This window comes from Hypanus sabinus, chromosome 22 (genome assembly GCF_030144855.1).
Source record: "Hypanus sabinus isolate sHypSab1 chromosome 22, sHypSab1.hap1, whole genome shotgun sequence".
NCBI classification, from domain to species: Eukaryota; Metazoa; Chordata; class Chondrichthyes; order Myliobatiformes; family Dasyatidae; genus Hypanus; species Hypanus sabinus.
Window position 1 is genome coordinate 66,110,873 of NC_082727.1, and position 18,298 is coordinate 66,129,170.

The 18,298-nt window shown below is 40.4% G+C and overlaps 1 protein-coding gene across 1 annotated transcript in view; it reads left to right on the top strand.

Moving 5' to 3' along the window:
• LOC132379723 (uncharacterized) overlaps positions 1-18,298 on the top strand; it is a 152,592-nt gene that overhangs the window by 59,985 nt on the left and 74,309 nt on the right. The window contains exon 2 of the mRNA XM_059948011.1: positions 2,344-2,436. The gene's annotated coding sequence lies outside the window, so the exon portion shown is untranslated. The remainder of the gene's footprint in view (positions 1-2,343; positions 2,437-18,298) is intronic.

Consider the following 18,298-nt stretch of genomic DNA (forward strand, 5'->3'; position numbering starts at 1 on the left):
TGGAAGTTAATCAGCAAAAGATTATGAGTGGTAAACAACCAGTCTACGCACTGTCTTTCAACTTGGAGACCTCAACTACTTAAACAGCCTTATTAGGAATTCTGTGCAGCCATTCTTTCATGTTACCATGTTAGACTGCACTTGGTCACAAAATTCATGAAGTAAAGTGATTGGTTTTGTCAGATTGTACCCAATTGCAGCTTTAGATGTATAGCTCTATACATTATTGCTGTTTCAATACAATGCCGCAGGCTCGTTTCTTACAACGATGGCAGCAATAATAAAAAAGGATGATTTTCAACTATGAGGAGCAAATTCTCATTGAGAAATATGTAGTTAGCAACAGGAAATCAGAGCGTCTTATCCAATCTTTTTTTTAGATTCCCATAAGTAGATAGTACAGTATGTCCAAAAAGCATAAATTTGAAAGAGAGCTCCTGGGAAATAGAATATATGACCAGTGAGATTAGAATTTAACTTTTCCATCTAACACCTCCCAGCTTCTCCCAGCATTACTTTTCATACCTCCTGCCCCACCCACCTACCAGCCCCTCTCGCCTGCTTGTAGTCCTCCCCCCCCCCAACATTTTTATTCTGGCTTCTGCCATCTTCCTTTCCAGTCTTGACCCCACACGTCAGTCGTCAGCTGTTTAGTCCTCTCCATAGATGCTACCTGACCTGCCAAGTTCCTCCAGCGTTTTGCGTGGATGACTCAACTTCATAAAGCATGGGTCATGCCGTAGAAGGATATTGTGTGTAGTTCTGGTCAGCGCGCTGTAGGAAGGGCATGAAAGGCACTGAGGAGGGTGAGAGGAGATTCACCAGATTGTTGCTTTGTTTGGAGCCCTTCAATTATGAAGAGAGGTGGACCAGACTGTGTTTGAGTTCCTTGGAGCCAAGTAGGCTGAGTAGGAGCCTGATTAAAGTATGCAAAATGATTAGAGAGATTGATAAGAAGATTTTCCCTTAGCGTAAGGAATAAAAACTTTAGAGAGGATCTGAGAAAAATCTTTATCACCGAGGTAGGAACGGGTTGGAATAAGAAGCACACCGCTTGAGTGGGTGATGATGGAGTCAGGTATCCTCACAAATTTAAACAGTACCTAGATGAGCATTTGAGTTGTCAACACCTAGAAATTGTAAATGGGATTAGCATTAGAGCATTGATCATACAACAGTAGAGGACAAGACCAGGCCCCTCAGCCCACAGTGTCACGCCAAACTTATTAAACTGGTAATTAAATTCCCAACCAAACTAATCCCTTCGGCCTGCACAATATCTATGTCTCTCCCTTCTCTGCATATTCATCTGCCGATATAAGAGCCTCTTAAATACCTCTATTGTATTTGCTTCCAGCACTACCCTGAGCAGTGCATTCCAGTCACCCACTACTCTCTGTGTAAAAGATGTACTGCGCACATTTCCTTTGAACATTACCACACTCGTTTAATGCATGTCTACTGATATTTCAGCTGTCAGAGGAAGATTCTCAGTCAGTCAAATAGATAATATTCGTGTAGATAGGTATCTAAGGGTCAGCATGGATGTAGTGGGCAGAAGGGTCTGTCCATGTGATGTGTGACTTTATGACTCTCTGGATTTGTGGTTTGGTGTCCACATCATTTGTCGGACCTGTGGAGTTTTACAGACTCTCTGCACATCCATCAAGTACTTAGAATTGACTCACAAAATACGCAAGGGAATGTAATCTTTTAGAAGAAACTGAAGACAACCAATGTATCCTGATGTTTCCTAAACTAAACAGCTTGTTCAAAAGCACTTCAGCACCAGGACGAACGCATGCTACCAAACTTAGCGCAAAGCAGATGTGACCATACAAACCCATTGTATCAACTGACACTTCTCAACTTCTGCCATTGGTAAGATGAAACACTGAGCTCAATCAGTGCTATAGCTTTAACAGAAACACAGTAAAAAAAAATACTAGCCCACAAAACTGATTAGCCCTTGGACAGCTGCTCCTATCCAAGGGCAGTCCTAGGCCTATGTTATTATGTTTTCAGTATGACTGTATTTTACTACTCTCTTATATGTGCTATATGTGCCTTGTGCTGTGTGTGACTGTTGGTCCTGTGTTTTGCACCTTAGCCCCAGAGGAACACTTTAATTTGGCTGTATTCATGAGTATTCATGTATGGTTTAATGACAATTAAATTTGAACTTGTACAATGTCTTTGAATCTATTTCTAATGGAAACCAAAAGCTACCTGCCAAAAATGCTCCATTAATCTTCAATATTCAGCCAAAATGTGCAGATATTTTGTTCTTATTCTAACTAATTATGCCTGTGATTTTCATTGGAATTTTATTCTTTATTATAGAATCACAGTCTGTCCATTATTGAAGACCTTGCAGCTAATCTTGTGTGTAAAGATGAAACCAAACTGATTGGTGAACCAGTTCTTTCTATTCAGGTACTTGAACTGCGTTTTATTTGTGTGGATGTATTTATCCTAATCTTGTCCCTTCTTTGAGGAACATCACCTTGTCATGGTGGAGAGATCTTTGAGTTTCTGAGATCCCAAGCACAATGCCATCTAGAGTTTAGCCAACTGTCACTTCACCCTTTGTAAAGTCACCCAAGGCAGCAAGGTCAAGGGCAGGTTCCAGTCAAAGACCTCAAAGGTGGACCTAGCAGAAAATGCTGGCACATTGCAATGGCAGTGAAGGCTGAGGAATGCTGTGACAGTGAAGGGTCCCCAATCGTCTTGCATTTCATGCCTCTGGACCCTGACCCTGATCTGTCAGAGATCTTGTGGTCAAATCAACACATACAAACAAGCTGGATGAACTCAGCAGGTCAGGCAGCATCCGTTGAAATGAGCAGTCAATGTTTTGGGCCGAGACCCTCCATCAGGACCTTGTGGTGACTGCCCGTGCATCAGCCTCCCCACATTAAGCAAAGTCATGCATAGACATTCTCCATTAAGGGAATCCACTGGCAACCCTTAGGAGAACACCATACGTGATTCAAGTGATCGTTCTACTATGAATCTTGTTCACAGTCAGCTAGTATACTCATAACAGTGAGCTGCAGTACTACTAGGTATCATAAACATTTGGCTTGATTGTGAAATTATTCTAAAGGTTTAGTCTAGCAGAACTTGCAATCCATCCTTCCAAATGGCACTTTGCTGAGATACAGAAACTTACCCAGGAGAGGGGCAAAATAAATTGAGAACAATTTATCATAAAAACCTAACTAGTAGTTTTAACTGGTAGTCCTGACGAAGGGTCTCAGCCCAAATCGTCGACAGTGCTTCTCCTTATAGATGCTGCCTGGCCTGCTGTGTTCCACCAGCAATTTGTGTGTGTTGTTTGGTAGTTTTCATTTAATTTATTGATAATTTATTGAACACATGGACAAGGGACATTAATATTGATGAACAGATTTCTTGCTTATTAATATAAAACATGGTTTAATAAATATACTTCATCAGGACTTGATGGTCATCGGTTAATGGGAAGTTTCTGAAATTGCCCACCATTTTCCCTCCTTGTAGATATGAAATATGATTTGTTGAGAAAATTAGCACTTGTGATGAGGTATGGGTGATTAAATACTGTAGATGTGCTGATTACAAGTATAACAACAAATTTTTAAAACTGATATCTTTAAATAATTGCAGTTTATAATCAATACTTTGATTATTTCTCTACAGTAAGTCTTGTTATTGGACTCTAAGTTGTGTATTTAAAAAATACTGGGAAAGAAAAAAATTGCTTGCTCCCATCATTTTCAATGTCACTTCAATTATTTTTACTCAAAGTCAATAACGTACCTCCCGAGCCTTATGTTAATCATCATTCTATGCATAATTAGGAGCACTTAATCCATAAGGCATATTCGTTTTAGAAGAATCATCACCTTCTCCCTTAAGGAAAATGGTGTTTTCTTTTAACCAAACTTGATGATAAGGCAGTCAGCACTTACTGAAAAGTGTACAACTAAAAACATATCCAATAATGTCAAGCTTTATTTTTAATGAAGAAAATTATGAATCTTGCCCCTCAGAAGGAAATTCTAAAAATAAGTTGGTGTGTATTAGTTACAACTTAAATAATTTACATTTATCAGTCTATCAACGCTATCTATAATATGAGGAACTGATTGGTGAGATTGCTAAGATTCTGAAAGTCTGTTTTATTCAATCTGTCCATTATATTTTCAAAATTGGAATTACATTGAGATTGCAGTGGTGATTTGTTTTATGGCAAGGTTCAGTTCAAACATTGTGTAGCTAATATTGACGCTACCTACACAACTTAGAGTGCCACGATAGCAAGATGCTATTACAGCTCTGAGTGCCAGAGTTCGGAGTTAACGGCATCCTCTGTAAGGAGTTTATACGTACTCCCAATGGTATGTGTGGATTTTATCTGGGTGCTCTGGTTTCCTCCCACATTTACTTGGTCACTGGAAATTGTCCAATGATTAAATCAGGTGTTGCTCAGGGTTACTGGTGGTGCGACTCGAAGGACAGGAAGGGCCTAATCTTAGTGTATCTCTAAATAAATACGAGGGGTGATTGTTAAGTTCATGTCCTAAGGTAAAAGGAGTCAATTTTAGAAAACCTAGGCACATTTATTTTTCCTACATTTACACACTTAGTCCAGCAGTCGTGGAGCACACAGATCCCTTCTTTGTAGAAGTCGGCGTCTTGTTCCTCCAGAAGTGATCCACAGCAGGGGTGATTGATAAGTTTGTGGCCTAAGGTAGACGGATAAGATATTCACTTCAAACTTTCTGCATTTTCACTCAAGGAATTGAACTGCACATGCACGTAACAAGAGGGGTATAACTCATCTCCTTCTACCTCAGGCCACAAACTTATCAATCACCATTGGACCACTTGGAGGTCCAAGACGCTCTCGTTACATGCATGTGCAGTTCATCTCTGGATCCGTATGCTCCACAACCGCTGGACTAAGTGTGTACATGTAGGAGGGGACTATGTTGAAAAATAAATGTGGTAGATTTTCTAAAATTGACTCCGTCTACCTTAGGCTGCAAACTTATCAATCACCCCTCATAAAATAAAAACACACCATGGTTTTATCACTTCAATCCTTCAACACATTCACCCTACGAGCGCACTTTCTCCGTTCTCAAAAATTATTCCTATGAAGTTTACAACAAACAATAGCATCTCAATTCTGTTAGACATGATTACAATCTTCTGCATTGGGTTAAGCAATTTAATATAATTAGAAAGGTCCTCTGTTAGTTGGGGTCAACCATGGATCTTGTGGCCCAGCTGGCTAGATTGATACACAAGCCAGGGAAGTATGATATGGAGAGCAAACTGTTGCCCATTATTGACCAAAAGGAACGGCAATGACCGATACAGTTTAGAACCATTTGGTATCACAGGAGTTGTCAGTCAGTGTTGAACTCAATGTAGAACTGCCTTAAGTACTCCTGCTTTGGATTATTCATTAAAATTTACTCCCCAAGGCTTCCCCATGAGTGGGTATACATGCAAGGCAGTGGAGGTTTGAGATCACAGTTTTACTCATCCATTATTTACATAATCAACATTATAGTAACACTTGAATTCTCTTTTACATCTTTGCTGTACACCTCTTTTGTCTTTGTACTTGTTGTATGGATCCCCCTTTTATCTTGTATTTCATTTCTTTTCTCTTTCAATCCCTTCTGCAGGGACTTCAGCAGCTAATTCCATTTGGATTGATAATTGCGATCAGTTGCAAGGAAGTTTAGAAATCTGAGTATGCACATGCTTGGAGAAGGCTCCCAAATCTTTGCACAGTTAGTGAAGACCATAGATAATAAGACATAGCAGCAGAATTAGGCCATTTGACCCATCAAGTTTACTCTGCCATTCAATAGTGGCTGATTCTTTTTTCCCCTCAACCACATTTCTCAGCCTTCTCCCTCTAACCTTTAATGCCATGTCCAATCAAGAACCTATCAATCTCTGCCTTAAATACACCCGATGACCTGGCCTCCACAGTTGCAAGTGGTAACAAATTCACCACCCTCTGGCTAAATAAATTTCTGCATATCTCTATTTTAAATGAACACCACTCTATCCTGAAGCTGTGCCCTCTTGTCCTAGACTTCCCCACCATGGAAGAAGGACTTTGCACATCTACTCGGTCTCAGCCTTTCAACATTCGAAAGGTTTCAATGAGATCTCCCTCATCCTTCTAAATTCCAGACCCACAGCCATCAAACATTCCTTGTATAATAACCCTTTCAGTCCCAGAATCATTATTGTCAACCTGCTCTGTGTCTCCAATGGCAACACATCTTTTCTTAGATAAGGAGCCCAAAACCATTCAAAATACTCAAGGTGAGGCCTCACCAGTGCCTTATAAAGCCTCAGTATCACATCCCTGCTCTTGTATTCTAGACCTCTTGAAATGAATGCTAACATTGCATTTTCCTTCCTCATCACTGACTTGACCTGCAAGTTAACCTTCAGGGTGTTCTGCACAAGGACTCCCAAGTCCCTTTGTATCATAGATTCCAGGATTTTCTCCCCAGTTAGAAAATAGTCTGCACATTTATTTCTTCAACTAAAGTACATGGCCATGCATTTTCCAACATTATATTTCATTTGCCACTTTCTTGCCTATTCTCCTAATCAGTCTAAGTCCTTCTGCATCCTACCTGTTGCCTCAACACTAACCGCTCCTTCACCAATCAGCTGCAAACATGGCAACAAAGCCAACTAGTCTATCATCTAAATCATTTACATACAGCATAAAAAGAAGTGGTCCCAACACTGACCCACGTGGAACACCACTAGTCAGTGGCAGCCAACCAGAAAAGAATCCTTTTATTCTCACTCGCTGCCTTCTACCAATCAGGCAATGCTCTAACCATGTTAGTAACTTTCCTGTAATACAATGGGCTCTTAATTTGGTAAACAGCCTCACATGTGGCACCTAATCAAAGTCCTTCTGAAAGTCCAAATATATAACATCTACTACATCCCCTTTATCTATCCTACTTGTAATCTCCTCAAAGAATTCCAACAGGTTCATCAGGTAAGATTTTCCCTTAAGATAACCATGCTGACTTTGTCCTATGTCACCATCACCTCATCCTTAACAATTGACTCTAACATCTTCCCAACCACTGAGATCAGGCTAACAGGTCTATAATTCCCTTTCTGCTACCTTCCCCCTTTCTTAAAGTGCAGAGTGACATTTGCAATTTTCCAGTCCTCAGGCACCGTGCCAGAGTCCAATAATTTTTGAATTATCATTACTAATGCCTCCACTATCTGTAATGCTACCTCTTTCAGAACTCTAGGGTGCAGTTCATCTGGTCCAGGTGACTTATATACCCTTAGGTCTTTCAGCTTTTCAAGCACCTTCTCCCTTGGAATAGTAACTGCCCTCACTTCTCTTTCCTCACGCCCTTCAACATCTGGCACACTACTAGTGTCTTCCAGTAAAGACTGATGCAAAATACTCATTCAGTTCATCTGTCATCAACTTGCCCCCATTATTATTTCTCCAGCCTGATTTTGTAATGGCCCTTTATCCACTTTTCTCTCTTTTATTTTTTACATTGTTGATAAAGCTTTTGCTATCCACTTTGATATTGTTTGTTAGCTTGCTTTCATATTTCATCTTTTCCCTTCTGATGATTCTTTTAGTTGCTCTCTGTAGGTTTTTAAAAGCTTCCCAATCCTCTATCTTCCCAATATTTTTTTCTTTGTCAAGTTGCAGTGGTTGTGTCTCTGGCACCGAGACTGGACCCTCAGCTCAGAAGGGAAGGAGGGAAAAGAAGAGAGCAGTAGTGATAGGAGATTCAATAGTTAGGGGGACAGACAGGAGGTTCTGTAGAAGAGATCAAGAATCCCGAATGGTCTGTTGCCTCCCTGGTGCCAGGGTCTGCGATATCTCGGATCGAGTTCTCAGTATTCTCAGGAGGGAGGGTGAGCAGCTGGATGTTGTGGTCCATGTAGGGACCAATGACTTGGATAGGAAGAGTGAGGAGGTCCTGAAAGGTGAGTTTAGGGAGCTAGGTGCCAAGTTAAAGGACATGACCTTCAGGATAGCAATCTCAGGATTGCTACCAGAGCCACATGCAGGTGGGTTTAGAAATAGTAAGATAGTGCAGATCAACATGTGGCTGAAGACATAGTGCAGGACAGAGGGATTCAGATTTACAGATAATTGGGCAGTTTTCCAGGGAAGGTGGGACCTGTTCTGGTGGGACGGTTTACATCTGAACCGAAGGGGGACAAATATTCTTGCAGGTAGGTTTGCTAGAGAGGCTCCAGTGGATTTAAACTAGATATGAGGGGGGGAGGGGAACCAGAGTGTAGGAACAGATGTATGGGAGAAGGAAGAAAAAGAAGACAGTAAAGTTCTTTGTACTATTAGAGATAAACAGAGAGGAAGAGGTGGAGAATTTCTTAAATGCATTTATTTTAATGCTAGGAGCATTGTAAGAAAGGTGGATGAGCTTAGAGCATGGATTGATACCTGAAAATATGATGTTGCAGCTATTAGTGAAACATGGTTGCAGGAGGGGTGTGACTGTCAACTAAATATTCCTGGTTTTCAATGCTTCAGGTGTGATAGAATCGGAGGGACAAGAGGGGGAGGTGTTGCGTTGCTTGTCAGAGAAAATATTACAGCAGTGCTCTGGCAGGATAGATTAGAGGGCTCGTCTAGGGAGACTATTTGGGTGGAATTGAGGAATGGGAAAGGTGCAGTAACACTTTTAGGGGTGTATTATAGACCACCTAATGGGGAGTGAGAATTGGAGGAACAAATTTGTAAGGAGATAGCAGATATTTGTAGTAAGCACGAGGTTGTGATTGTGGGAGATTTTAATTTTCCACACATAGACTGGGAAGCCCATACTATAAAAGGGATAGATGGTTTGGAATTTGTAAAATGTGTGCAGGATAGTTTTTTGCAGCAATACATAGAGGTACCAACTAGAGAAGGGGCAGTGTTGGATCATCTGTTAGGGAATGAAATAGGTCAGGTGACAGAGGTATGTGTTGGGGAGCACATTGGGTCCAGTGTTTCAATGCCATTAGTTTCAATATAATTATGGAGAAGGATAGGACTGGACCCAGGGTTGAGATTTTTGATTGGAGAAAGGCTAACTTTGAGGACATGTGAAAGGATTTAGGAGGAGTGGATTGGGACAATTTGTTTTATAGGAAGGATGTAATAGAGAAATGGAGGTCATTTAAAGGTGAAATTTTGAGGGTACAAAATCTTTCTGTTCCTATTAGGTTGAAAGGAAAGGTTAAAAGTTTGAGAGAGCCATGGTTTTCAAGGGATATTGGAAAGTTGGTTAGGAAAAAGAGAGATATCTACAATAAATATAGGCAGCATGGAGTAAATGAGGTGCTCGAGGAATATAAAGAATGTAAGAAGAGTCTTAAGAAAAAAAATTAGAAAAGCTAAAAGAAGATACAAAGTTGTTTTGGCAAGTAAGGTGAAAATAAATCCAAAGGGTTTCTACAGATATATTAATAGCAAAAGGATAGTGAGGGATAAAATTGGTCCCTTAAGAGAATCAGAGTGGACAGCTATGTGTGGAGCCAAAAGAGATGGGGGAGATTTTGAACCATTTCTTTTCTTCAGTATTTACTAAGGAGAAGGATATTGAATTGTGTAAGGTAAGGGAAACAAGTAAGGAAGTTATGTAAACTATGACGATTAAAGAGGAGGAAGTACTGGCACTTTTAAGGAATATAAAAGTGGATAAATCTCTGGGTCCTGACAGGATATTCCCCAGGACCATGAGGGAGGTTAGTGTAGAAATAGCAGGGTCTCTGACAGAAATATTTCAAATGTCATTAGAAATGGGGATGGTGCCAGAGGATTCGCAAATTGCTCATGTGGTTCCATTGTTTAAAAAGAGTTCTAAGAATAAACCTAGCAATTATAGGCCTGTCAGTTTGATGTCAGTGGTGGGTAAATTAATGGAAAGTATTCTTAGAGATGGTATATATAATTGTCTGGATAGACAGGGTCTGATTAGGAACAGTCAGCATGGATTTGTGCATGGAAGGTCATGTTTGACAAATCTTATTGAATTTTTTGAAGAGGTTATGAGGAAAGTTGACAAGGGTAAAGCAGTGGATGTTGTCTATATGGACCAGTAAGGCCTTTGACAAGGTTCCACATGGAAGGTTAGTTATCAAGGTTCAATCGTTAGGTATTAATATTGAAGTAGTAAAATGGATTCAACAGTGTTTGGATGGGAGATACCAGAGAGTAGTGGTGGATAACTGTTTGTCAGGTTGGAGGCCGGTGACTAGTGGTGTGCCTCAGGGATCTGTACTGGGTGCAATGTTGAATATCATATACATTAATGATCTGGATTATGGGGTAGTAAATTGGATTAGTAAGTATGCAAATGATACTAAGGTAGGTGGCATTGTGGATAATGAAGTAGGTTTTCAAAGTATGCAGAGAGATTTAGGCCAGTTAGAAGAGTGGGCTGAGTGATGGCAGATGGAGTTTAATGCTGATAAGTGTGAGGTGCTACATTTTGGTAGGAATAATCCAAATAGGACATACATGGTAAATGGTAAGGCATTGAAGAATGCAGTAGAACAGAGTGATCTAGGAATAATGGTGCATAGTTCCCTGAAGGTGGAATCTCATGTGGATAGGGTGGTGAAGAAACTTTTGGTATGTTGGCCTTTATAAATCAGAGCATTGAGTATAGGAGTTGGGATGTAATGTTAAAATTGTACAAGGCATTGGTAAGGCCAAATTTGGAGTATTGTGTGCAGTTCTGGGCTCAGCCCAAGCCTCATATTCTTCTTCCAGAGAACATCCCCGGTCTAAAATCACTTTGGCTCACGTCAGGTACACTTTGGCATTTATCAACCAGTGCTATCCTGTTAGAAACCAGCTCAGAATTTAAATCAGCCACTGAAGGACTCATTAGACCTTCCATATCGTACAATTCTTATCCTTTACTTTGCAGAAAAGAGAACAACTTGTCTCTAAAGTCTTCACCCTCAGCTATCTTCCCCTCTTTAAAAATATGGCCTGCCCATGGTCCCACCTCTCCAGAATCTTCTAACGTATCAACCAGCGCAACTTTAGTCACATCACTGCTAGACTAAACTAACATGACATCCTTATCAGCTGGCTGGTCAAAACACCATTCAATCAGCATAGTTTTCCTCACACATTTACAGAACTCGACATTCTGAGAAACAGTTCATCGCAACTTCTGATATCCATCCTGCTCAGAATTTGTGGATTTAATTGTACTTTTTTTTCTTTTTTCATTTTTCAATCTTTCTTATTGATTTTCAAATAAAGAATATACAAATCGAAAGAAGAGTTTAACAAGTAGATAATATAAAAAAACATATAAACAGCAATAGTAAAAACAGAAAGTATATAATATCAAAATCAAATAGGTAATATAGTATGCTGTTATATATACAATGGTCAGAAAGAAATTACAACTCCTCATAGCAATCATAAAAAAAGATTGGAAATTTTATTGATAGAGAAAGAAAAACCCCACTAACTCAACTGGAACAAAAAAAAGGAGATAGAAAAAAAAGAAAGAAAAAGAAAGATTGGGCAGTCCAATTGAGGATAAACTTTTTTTAAAAGAGAGAGAAAAAAACACATCCTTCCAGTCATCTCCAATCCTCCTTGGATAAGGATATTCTCCAAAGAGAATAAAGAAAAATAAATAAATAAAGATAAATTAAATCATGTGAAAATATTGAATAAAGGGTCACCAGACTTGTTCAAAATCAAATGTCCGGCTTCTAATTTTCTCCAAACTTAAACATGACATAATGGAGGAGAGCCAATAGAAAACAGTGGGTGGGTTAGATTCTTTCCAGTGTAGCAAAATAGCTCTCCTAGCCAGTAAAGTTGAAAAAGCTATCACATGTTGGGCGGAAGCAGACACTTTGCTTGCTTCCTCTGCAAAAATCCCAAAAATTGCTGTAAGTACTTTTTTCCATAGATGTTGCCTGGCCTGCTGAGTTCCTCCAGTATTTTGTGTGTGTTGCCTGGATTTCCAACATCTGCAGAGTTTCTCTTGTTTTTGGGAAATTTTTTGAATCGCACCAAGCCTTAATCCCTGTGGCATCATAATAAATCACTTTCCCCAATGGTAGTTTAAACACAGGCTTAAACACACAACCTGCTTCATCAATTTTTTCTAAATCAATTCTAAATCAGCAGGCAGATGGAGTTCAACCCAGATAAGTATGAGGTGGTTCATTTTGGTAGGTCAAATATAATGGCAGAATATAGTATTAATGGTCAGACTCTTGGCAGTGTGGAAGATCAGAGGGATCTTGGGGTCCATGTCCATAGGACACTCAAAACTGTTACGCAGATTAACTCTGTGGTTAAGAAGGCATACGATGCATTGGCCTTCATCAATCATGGGATTGAGTTTAAGGGCCGAGAGGTAACGTTACAGCTATATAGGACCCTGGTCAGATCCCATTTGGAGTACCGTGCTTAGTTCTGGTCATCTCACTACAGGAAGGATGTGGAAGCCATAGAAAGGGTGTAAAGGAGATTTACAAGGATGTTGCCTGGATTGGAGAGCATGCCTTATGAGAATAGGTTGAGTGAACTCGGCCTTTTCTCCTTGGAGCGACAGATGATGAGAGGTGACCTGACAGAGGTGTATAAGATAATGATAGGCATTGATTGTGTGGATAGTCAGAGGCTTTTCCCCAGGGCTGAAATGGTTAGCACGAGAGGACATAGTTTTAAGGTGCTTGGAAGTAGATACAGGGGAGATGTCAGGGGTAAGTTTTTTATGCAGAGAGTGGTGAATGCATGGAATGGGCTGCCGGTGGTGGTCGTGGAGGCAGAAATGATAGGGTCTTTTAAGAGACCCTTGGATGGCTATATGGAGCTTAGAAAAATAGAGGGCTATGGGTAAAGCCTAGGTAGTTCTAAGGTTCGGACATGTTTAGCACAGCTTTGTGGGCTGAAGGGCCTGTACTGTGCTGTATGTTCTCTATGTTTCTCTACACAGTATCTGAGAAATCCCTGAATGCTCCAAAAATGTAGCCCTCTCACCAGGCTTGTATACAAACCTAAGCTCATTAGCTAACTCTAACAACCACATAACTCCACGGTGAGAAGGCCCCCTTTCATAAACAATACACTGTACACCTAGGGTTGGTATGATTTGGGGATCAACCAAGCAGGAACGTTGTGATGTTCTAATTAAAGAAACCTCGATTAGAGTGAATGCTGTGTTAATACTGCCCATACCCAGTTATCAGTCGGCAAGAAATAACACCACATAAAATTGTAAAGAAAGTATATTTACTGATTTCAGTTTTACCAAACAGATATTAAGTGAAAGAAAAGAAAAGAATAAAAGGATCCATTATGTTAAACCAGTCTAAACATGCACATGACCGTTGGAGCTCGTCTCCACCAAAGCTGGATATGATCATTTCTCACAGCACTGAACCTACAGTCTGCATGAAAATACCCCTGCCACGTTTTCAAAATACTCCCCTTGAGGACTATCTCAAACAAACTGGCTCTCTTTCAGGAGTATTGGCCTTCCTCCTTGAAGTCATTCATCGGCACGAAGCCCTTTTGGCAACGGGGACTCTCCCTCCCACTGCATTCTGCAGCATCTTCCTATTTGTCCTGCTCCACAGCTCCCACCAAAAAAACCCCAAACCAGACTATTATCCTCCAGAAAACTCTTTCCCACAGCTCTCTGGAGCCTTCTCTCACAGCCCACAATCCTGATTGGCTGATCTTATGTTATTAGCCGAAGCAAAAACACATTTTCCAGAAAGGCACACTGCATTTACAGAAAGCTGCTCACAGCATAGCAGTGGAAATCTTAACCAGGGCATTACAAAACTATAACAGGATCAATGAAAGATCAACCAGAAGTCAACAAACTGTGCAAATGCAAATATAAATAAATAGCAATAAATAAAAAGAACATTAAATAAAAAGATAAAGAATCCGTAAATTGAGATGAATGGTTGTGGGAACACTACAATGGATGGGCAATTGATACAATTATCCCCTTTTGTTCAGAGGCCTGATGGTTGAGGGGTAGTAGCTGTTCTTGAACCTGGTGGTGTGAGTTCTGAGGTTCTTGTACATTCTACCTGATGGCAGCAGTGAGAAAAGAGCCTGGCCTGGGTGGTGGCTGTGCCACTTGATGTGATCATTAAGTATAAAGCAAACCAAGCGGAGATAAACACTCAGTGTCCCCCTGTTCCTAATAAAGTGGCTACTGAGTGTAGATCAGATTGCTACCTTTCATTTACTTTAATCAAGTTAATTGGTCAGCATGTGATGAGGATGAACATTTTAAAATATTTTAAAACATATTCCTACTTAGAAGATTTCTGATAATGGATATTTGGTTTAATAACTTGGTCCCCATCTGTGGAATTTAAAGAAGCCACTCCCTTAAGTTATTGTAGCATTAATTCAAAAGATTATTCATTTGGTAAGTATTCCTGTGGTGTGATCAAACTTCTAGTGCAAACACGAGGAAATCTGCAGATGCTGGAAATTCAAACAACAACACACACAAAATGCTGGTGGAACACAGCAGGCCAGGCAGCATCTATAGGAGAAGCACTGTTGACGTTTCGGGCTGAGACCCTTCGTCAGGACTAACCAAAAGGAACGATAGTAAGAGATTTGAAAGTAGTGGGAGGAGGGGGAAATGCGAAATGATAGGAGAAAACTGGAGGGGGTGGGATGAAGCTAAGAGCTGGAAAGGTGATTGCTGAAAGTGATACCGAGCTGGAGAAAGGAAAGGATCATGGGACAGGAGGCCTCAGGAGAAAGAAAGGAGGGAGGGAACCACCAGAGGGAGATGGAGAACAGGCAAACAACTAAATATGTCAGGGATGGGGTAAGAAGGGGAGGAGGGGCATTAACAGAAGTTAGAGAAGTCAATGTTCATGCCATCAGGTTAGAGGCTACCCAGCCAGTATATAAGGTGTTGTTCCTCCAACCTGAGTTTGGATTCATTTTAACAGTAGAGGAGGCCATGGATAGACATATCAGAATGTGAATGGGACGTGAAATTAAAATGTATGGCCATTGGGAAATCCTGTTTTTTCTGGTGGACCGAGCGTAGGTGTTCAGCGAAACGGTCTCCCAGTCTGCGTTGGGTCTCACCAATATATTAAAGGCCACACCGGGAGCACCTTATATTTCAACTCTGCTCTCAAACGCATCTCTCCCATTTCCCGCACATCTGCCCTCACCCCATCCGCCCGCCACCCCACTCGGGATAGGGTTCCCCTTGTCCTCACCTACCACCCCACCAGTCTCCAGGTCCAACGTATAATTTATATATTGGTGAGACCCGACGCAGACTGGGAGACCGCTTCGCTGAACACCTACGCTCGGTCCGCCAGAAAAAGCAGGATCTCCCAGTGGCCACACATTTTAATTCCACGTCCCGTTCACATTCTGATATGTCTATCCATAGCCTCCTCTATTGTCAAAATGAATCCAAACTCAGGTTGGAGGAACAACACCTTATATACCAGCTGGGTAGCTTCCAAACTGATGGCATGAACATTGACTTCTCTAACTTCCGTTAATGCCCCTCCTCTCCTTCTTACCCCATCCCTGACATATTTAGTTGTTTGCCTGTTCTCCATCTCCCTCTGGTGCTTCCCCCCCACTCCTTTCTTTCTCCTGAGGCCTCTTGTCCCACGATCCTTTCCCTTCTCCAGCTCGGTATCACTTTCAGCAATCACCTTTCCAGCTCTTAGCTTCATCCCACCCCCTCCGATCTTCTCCTATCATTTTGCATTTCCCCCTCCCCCCACTACTTTCAAATCTCTTACTATCTTTCCTTTTGGTTAGTCCTGACGAAGGGTCTCGGCCCGAAACGTCGACAGGGCTTCTCCTATAGATGCTGCCTGGCCTCCTGTGTTCCACCAGCATTTTGTGTGTGTTGTTGTTCGAACTAGTGTTCAGTTTTAGTGAATTGAATTTTTTTAAAACAAGAGATTAGAGACATGAAAATATCCTTTGGGTGTCAACAGATTTCTCCTGAAACACTTAAATATTGTCAACATGCAGTTTTTAAATTTCTCGAGTTCTCTTTGTAACAATGACCTATTATCCTTGGTAACTTCCTCATAAATCAAAGTAGATATAATTTCTTTGATGTTTTTTCCATATTGTACCGTATAACTAACGCCTTTGGTGTTTGTTCTTGTCTGATGCTATTTTACCCTCCTCTCTCATATATTCCTTACTCCTTTTAGTTAACCTTTAGCACCAGCTTCTGCTCTGACCCCCTGGAATGCTTTTTCCCCTAAGCCCTACTGCCTTACTTACTCCACTTAAAATGTATTTTTGTCAAACCTTCCTCTACCAATATATTTCTTTGATCAAACCTTCCTCTCCCAATACATTTCTTTGACCCAAGATCTCCTTTTATTAGAAGTACCTCAGGCCACTTTTCATCATTAAGTAGTATTGCTGTTGCACTTGCTGTCTGTAGACACAAACCAAGCAGACCACTTTTCTTTACGATTTTATTAACCTGAGTGACACTTATAAATGCCTCAGTTCATCTGGAGTTCCTTTCCTTGGGATCTTACTTTCTAAATGTAATGTTTCACATTTTCCTTTGATTTACGTGTGAAAACATCACAGTAGGTTAAGGGGTGGAGAAGTTAAAGGCCATACTCGTATATATTAGAAATTACAATAGAACAGAGAGTCAGTAGAGTGAGATATATCAGCAAATCATATTAGTTATTTATTAGTTAATTGATATTCATAATGTTTTACTCTTGTATACATGCAGGGTAGTATATTCAAAGCAAATCTCCCCATTCTCCTCACGAACAGAAATTTGCACTGCCAATTCCAGACTAACTTTCTTGTTTGCTTAAGATATTTAATGTATGTCCTTCCTTTCTGCTGGTCTAGTTGAAGCAATAAATACCATCCCCTTTTTTTAAGCAGAGCAGGAATGAAATCTTCTGCTTCGGCCATTGGACATAACAGCTCTCCTACTTTGCATATGAAGAAAAAGTTCTATTTAATTAATTGTGGTTGGTAATCAGTGAAAAAACTCTGACGTTGTAAGAGATCCCTACGTCTCATCTTGCTAAACTGATGGGCATTTAAACCCTTTATTTTCTTGTCAGTAAACAATGGTCTATAATCTACACAAACAGTTTATTTGTTTTCTTGTGTCTTTTACTGTTCATTGCAAGGATCACAATGTTGCTTAATTGCTTGTGTGTTCTCTTGAAAGAAGGGGAGGAGAAAGTCATGAATTTTTCAAGAGATTTAACTCTAATTAAATCTCTTGTATCTGATCAGATGTGACTTAGAGCTCAAGTGCTAGACTCTAACCAAAGGGATTAATGCATTCTCTATTGTTAGGATTACAATTTCTGAAACAACAATTACAGGAAGAATGGGAAAGGCAGATTGTTATAATTTATCATGATAATCATTTTAGATAACGTTATAACTTCCTCTCATTTTAAGTAGCTGATTTACTGTATCAAGTTGAAATGGTAGTCAGGTATAAGAAATTATTGTTTGAGATGATATCACACAGATGCTGAAAGCATTCATGTCAAATCACTTTGTGAACTACTCTGACCTGGGTGCAAATTTGTTTCTATTATATGATGTAGCATCTCTTAAAATAGCAGTTTGTGAAGTTTGATATGGAACGTATAAACTAAACTAAAATCACACAGTGTAAACTCCATAGAACGTAGAACACTACAGCACAGGACAGGCCCTTCACCCAGCAATGTTGTGCCAACCTTTAACCTTAGCTAAGATGAGTCCAGTCCTTCACTCATGCATAGCAAACCCTCCATTTTTTTAATCATATATGTCCCTACTGTACCTGCCTGCACCCTTACCACTGGCAGACATTCTACACTGTTTGTGTAACATTTCTATCCTGGGAAAAAGTCTCTGACTATTCATTCTATCTATGCCTGTTATCATCTTGTACATCTCTGTTAAGTCTCCTCTCATACTCCTTCGCTCCAAAGTGAACAGCCCTATAGCTCACTCAATGTATCTTCATAGTCCTTTAGTCCAAGCAGCATCCTGGTAAATCTCCTCTGCACCCTCTCTAAAGCTTCCATCTTCCTCCTACAATGAGCAACCAGAACTGAACACAATACTCCAAGTGTGGGATATTCCAAGTGAAGGGCATGTTAGCAGTACAAATCAAATGAGAAAACGCTCCAGTTCCATGATCGTGTAGCTGTTCACCAAACCCTCAATGTTATTAACAATCACTATGATAGGAAG